This window comes from Leucopleurus acutus (assembly GCF_964270905.1).
Source record: "Leucopleurus acutus genome assembly, chromosome: 18".
In the NCBI taxonomy this organism is placed as follows: domain Eukaryota; kingdom Metazoa; phylum Chordata; class Mammalia; order Artiodactyla; family Delphinidae; genus Leucopleurus; species Leucopleurus acutus.
This window is the reverse complement of record NC_139160.1, coordinates 34,643,904-34,649,361: the sequence shown is the minus strand read 5'-3', so window position 1 is coordinate 34,649,361 and position 5,458 is coordinate 34,643,904. Positions and strand designations below refer to the sequence as shown.

The 5,458-nt window shown below is 41.3% G+C and overlaps 1 long non-coding RNA gene across 1 annotated transcript; it reads left to right on the top strand.

Annotated features, from left to right (window-relative positions):
• The first annotated feature begins 3,010 nt into the window (after positions 1-3,010).
• Positions 3,011-3,378, top strand: LOC309974669. The gene is made up of 2 exons (XR_014326895.1): positions 3,011-3,195; positions 3,254-3,378. It is a non-coding gene; the product is annotated as an uncharacterized lncRNA (long non-coding RNA).
• The last annotated feature ends 2,080 nt before the right edge of the window (positions 3,379-5,458 follow it).

Sequence of the window (5,458 nt, the reverse complement as noted above, 5' to 3'; positions counted from 1 at the left end):
TCATATGGTTTTTCTCCTTCAATTTGTTAATATGGTGTATCACGTTGATTGATTTGCATATATTGAAGAATCCTTGCATTCCTGGAATAAACCCCACTTGATCATGGTGTATGATCCTTTAAATGTGCTGTTGGATTCTGTGTGCTAGTATTTTGTTGAGGATTTTTGCATCTATGTTCATCATTGATATTTGCCTGTAGTTTTCTTTCTTGTGACATCCTTGTCTGACTTTGGTATCAGGGTGATGGTGGCCTCGTAGAATGAGTTTGGGAGTGTTACTCCCTCTGCTATATTTTGGAAGAGTTTGAGAAGGATAGGTGTTAGCTCCTCTCTAAATGTTTGGTAGAATTCGCCTGTGAAGCCATCTGGTCCTGGGCATTTTTTTGTTGGAAGATTTTTAATCACAGTTTCCATTTCAGTGCTTGTGATTTGTCTGTTCATATTTTCTATTTCTTCCTGATTCAGTCTTGGCAGGTTGTGCATTTCTAATAATTTGTCCATTTCTTCCAGGCTGTCCACGTTATTGGCATAGAGTTGCTTGTAGTAATCTCTCATGATCTTTTGTATTTCTGCAGTATCAGTTGTTACTTCTCCTTTTTCATTTCTAATTCTATTGATTTGTGTCTTCTCCCTTTTTTGCTTGATGGGTCTGGTTAATCAATTTTGTTTATCTTCTCAAAGAACCAGCTTTTAGTTTTATTGATCTTTGCTATCATTTCCTTCATTTCTTTTATTTCTGATCTGATTTTTATGATTTCATTCCTTCTGCTAAGTTTGGGGTTTTTTTGTTCTTCTTTCTCTAATTGCTTGAGGTGCAAGGTTAGGTTGTTTATTTGAGATGTTTCCTGTTTCTTAAGGTAGGATTGTATTGCTATAAACTTCCCTCTTAGAACTGTTTTTGCTGCATCCCATAGGTTTTGAGTCGTCGTGTCTCCATTGTCATTTGTTTCTAGGTATTTTTTAATTTCCTCTTTGATTTCTTCAGTGATCACTTCGTTATTAAGTAGTGTATTGTTTAGCCTCCATGTGTTTGTATTTTTTACAGATCTTTTCCTGTAATTGATATTTAGTCTCATAGTGTTGTGGTCAGAAAAGATACTTGATACAATTTCAATTTTCTTAAATTTACCAAGGCTTGATTTGTGACCCAAGATATGATCTATCCTGGAGAATGTTTCATGAGCACTTGAGAAAAATGTGTATTCTGTTGTTTTTGGATGGAGTGTCCTATAAATACCAATTAAGTCCGTCTTGTTTAATGTATCATTTAAACCTTGTGTTTCCTTATTTATTTTCATTTTGGATGATCTGTCCATGGGTGAAAGTGGGGTGTTAAAGTCCCCTAATATGAATGTGTTACTGTCGATTTCCCCTTTAATGGCTGTTAGTATTTGCCTTATGTATTGACGTCCTCCTATATTGGGTGCATAAATATTTACAATTGTTGTATCTTCTTCTTGGATCGATCCCTTGATCATTATGTAGTGTTCTTCTTTGTCTCTTCTAATAGTCTTTATTTTAAAGTCTATTTTGTCTGATATGAGAATTGCTACGCCAGCTTTCTTTTGGTTTCCATTTGCATGGAATATCTTTTTCCATCCCCTTACTTTCAGTCTGTATGTGTCTCTAGGTCTGAAGTGGGTCTCTTGTAGACAGCATATATATGGGTATTGCTTTTGTATCCATTCAGCCAATCTGTGTCTTTTGGTGGGAACATTTAGTCCATTTACATTCAAGGTAATTATCGATATGTATGTTCCCATTCCCATTTTCTTAATTGTTTTGGGATCATTATTGTAGGTCTTTTCCTTCTCTTGTGTTTCTTGTCTAGAGAAGTTCCTTTAGCATTTGTTGTAAAGCTGGTTTGGTGGTGCTGAACTCTCTCAGCTTTTGCTTGTCTATAAAGGTTTTAATTTCTCCATCAAATCTGAATGAGATCCTTGCTGGTTAGAGTAATCTTGGTTGTAGGTTTTTCTCCTTCATCACTTTAAATATGTCCTGACAGTCCCTTCTGGCTTTGTTATTTTTCCCTTGCTTCTTTTAATATGTTTTCTTTGTATTTAATTTTTGACAGTTTGATTAATATGTGTCTTGGTGTATTTCTCCTTGGATTTATCCTGTATGGGACTCTCTGTGCTTCCTGGACTTGATTAACTATTTCCTTTTCCATATTAGGGAAGTTTTCAAGTATAATTTCTTCAAATATTTTCTCAGTCCCTTTCTTTTTCTCTTCTTCTTCTGGAACCCCTATAATTTGAATGTCTGTGCGTTTAGTGTTGTCCCAGAGGTCTGTGAGACTGTTCTCAGTTATTTTCATTCTTTGTCCTTTATTCTGCTCAGCAGTAGTTATTTCCACTATTTTATCTTCCAGGTCACTTATCCGTTCTTCTGCCTCACTTATTCTGCTATTGATCCCATCTAGAATATTTTTAATTTCATTTAATGTGTTGTTCATCGTTGCTTGTTTCATCTTTTGTTCTTCTAGGTCCTTGTTAAATGTTTCTTGCATTTTCTCTATTCTATTTCCAAGATTTTGGATCATCTTACTATCATTATTCTGAATTCTTTTTCAGGTAGACTGCCTATTTCCTTTTCATTTGTTAGGTCTGGTGGGGTTTATCTTGTTCTTTCATCTGCTGTGTGTTTTTCTTTCTTCTCATTTTGCTTATCTTACTGTGTTTGGGGTCTCCTTTTTGCAGGCTGCAGGCTCATAGTTCCTGTTGTTTTTGGTGTCTGTCCCCAGTGGCTAAGGTTGGTACAGTGGGTTTTGTAGGCTTCCTGGTGGAGGGGACTAGTGCCTGTGTTCTGGTGGATGAGGTTGGATCTTGTATTTCTGGTGGGCAGGTCCACGTCTGGTGGTGTCTTTTGGGGTGTCTGTGGACTTATTATGATTTTAGGCAGCCTCTCTGCTAATGGGTGGTGTTGTGTTCCTGTCTTGCTAGTTGTTTGGCATAGGGTATCAGCACTGTAACTTGCTGGTCGTTAAGTGAAGCTGGGTGCTGTGTTGAGATGGAGATCTCTGGGAGCTTTTCGCTGTTTGATATTATGTGGAGCTGGGAAGTCTCTTGTGGACCAGTGTCCTGAAGTTGGCTCTCCCACCTCAGAGGCACAGCACTGACTCCTGGCTGGAGCACCAAGAGCCTTTCATCCACACTGCTCAGAATAAAAGGGAGAAAAAGTAGAAAGAAAGAATTAGTAGAAGAAGGAAGGAAGGAAGAAAGAAAGAAAGAAAGAAAGAAAGAAAGAAAGAAAGAAAGAAAGAAAGAAAGAAAGAAAGAAAGAAAGAAAGAAAGGAGGGAGGGAGGAAGGAAGGAGGGAAGGCAGGAAAGAAAAAAGAAAGAAGATAAAGTAAAATAAAATAAGATAAAATATAATAAAGTTATTAAAATAAAGAATAATTGTTAAGAAAAAAATTAAAAACAAAAACAAGAAACTGACTGATAGAACCCTAGGACAAATGGTGGAAGCAAAGCTATACAGACAAAATCTCACACCGAAGCATACACATACACACTCACAAATAGAGGAAAAGGGGAAAAAATCATAAATCTTGCTCTCGAAGTCCACCTCCTCAATTTGGGATGATTCGTTGTCTATTCATGTATTCCACAGATGCAGGGTACATCAATTTGATTGTGGAGCTTTAATCCGTTGCTTCTGAGGCTGCTGGGAGAGATTTCCCTTTCTCTTTGTTCTCACAGCTCCCGGGGCTCAGCTTTGGATTTGGCCCTGCCTCTGCGTGTAGGTCACCTAAGGGCGTCTGTTCTTCGCTCAGACAGGACGGGGTTAAAGGAGCAGCTGATTCGGGGGCTCTGGCTCACTCAGGCCGGGGGGAGGGAGGGGAACAGAGTGCGGGGCGAGTCTACGGTGGCAGAGGCCAGCGTGACATTGCATCAGCCTGAGGCATGCCGTGTGTTCTCCCAGGGGAGTTGTCCCTGGATCCCGGGACCCTGGCAGTGGCGGGCTGCACAGGCTCCGCGGAAGAGGGGTGTGGATAGTGACCTGTGCTCACACACAGGCTTCTTGGTGGCGGCCGTAGCAGCCTTAGCGTCTTATGCCCATCTCTGGGGTCTGCGATTTTAGCCACGTCTCGCTCCTGTCTCTGGCGCTCCTTTAAGCAGCGCTCTTAATCCCCTCTCATCGCGCACCAGGAAACAAAGAGGGAAGAAAAAGTCTCTTGCCTCTTCAGCAGGTGCAGACTTTTCCCCAGACTCCCTCCCAGCTAGCCGTGGTGCACTAACCCCCTGCAAGCTGTGTTCACGCCATTAACCCCAGTCCTCTCCCTGCGCTCCGACCGAAGCCCGAGCCTCAGCTCGCAGCCCCGCCCGCCCCAGCGGGTGAGCAGACAAGCCTCTCCGGCTGGTGAGTGCCGGTCGGCACTGATCCTCTGTGTGGGAATCTCTCCGCTTTGCCCTCTGCACCCCTGTTGCTGTGCTCTCCTCCACGGCTCCGAAGCTTTCTCCCTCTGCCACCCACAGTCTCCGCCCGTGAAGGGGCTTCCTAGTGTGTGGAAACCTTTCCTACTTCACAGCTCCATCCCACTGGTGCAGGTCCCGTCCCTATCCTTTTGTCTCTCTTTATTCTTTTTTCTTTTGCCCTGCCCAGGTACGTGGGGAGTTTCTTGCCTTTTGAGAGGTCTGAGGTCTTCTGCTAGTGTTCAGTAGGTGTTCTGTAGGAGTTGTTCCACCTGTAGATGTATTTCTGGTGTATCTGTGGGGAGGAAGGTGATCTCCGCGTCTTACTCTTCCTCCATCTTCCCCTCGTCCCTCCATTCATCTCTTGATGACACTTAGGTTGCTTCCACATCTTGGTAATTGTAAATACTAATGCTCCGAACATTGGGGTGCATGTATCTTTTCAAATACATATTTTTGAAAACACGTGTTTTTGTTCTTTTTGGATTTATACCCAGGAGTGGAGTTGCGAGGTCATATGGTAGTTCTATTTTTAGTTTTTGAGAACCCCGCATACTGTTTTCCACAGTGGCTGTACCAGTTTACATTCCTACCAACAGTGTACCAGGGTTCCATTTTCTCTAAAAATTGTAAATTTTCTTCCTAGGGCTAGTTGAGATGATAGTTGAATAATAACATAAGATCAGGTGAAGTCTAAAGAAATTTTAGAAAACCTGGATAGAGTAAGAAGACTTCTGTTCACTGGCATCTGAATGTTAGAGAGACACCAAGACATGTGGGCCAAATTCTGGAGAAAAGGGAAACACAGACGCAAGCTTGACATTTGGTGCAGGTTTTCTCCTTGGGGCATTTGCTGATTCAAATCTTACAGCCTAGGAGCTGAAAAGCCAAAGAGTTCAAAAGACTCTAACGACAGAAGCCAAACGGCAAAAGCCATTTTACATTGATAAAAAGCATTTTAACCATGTAGAAGCAGAAAATGAAAAGAAAGAACTTTGCATTACATTTAATAAAAGTTTAGGGAGATCTTTGTGGTATATTAG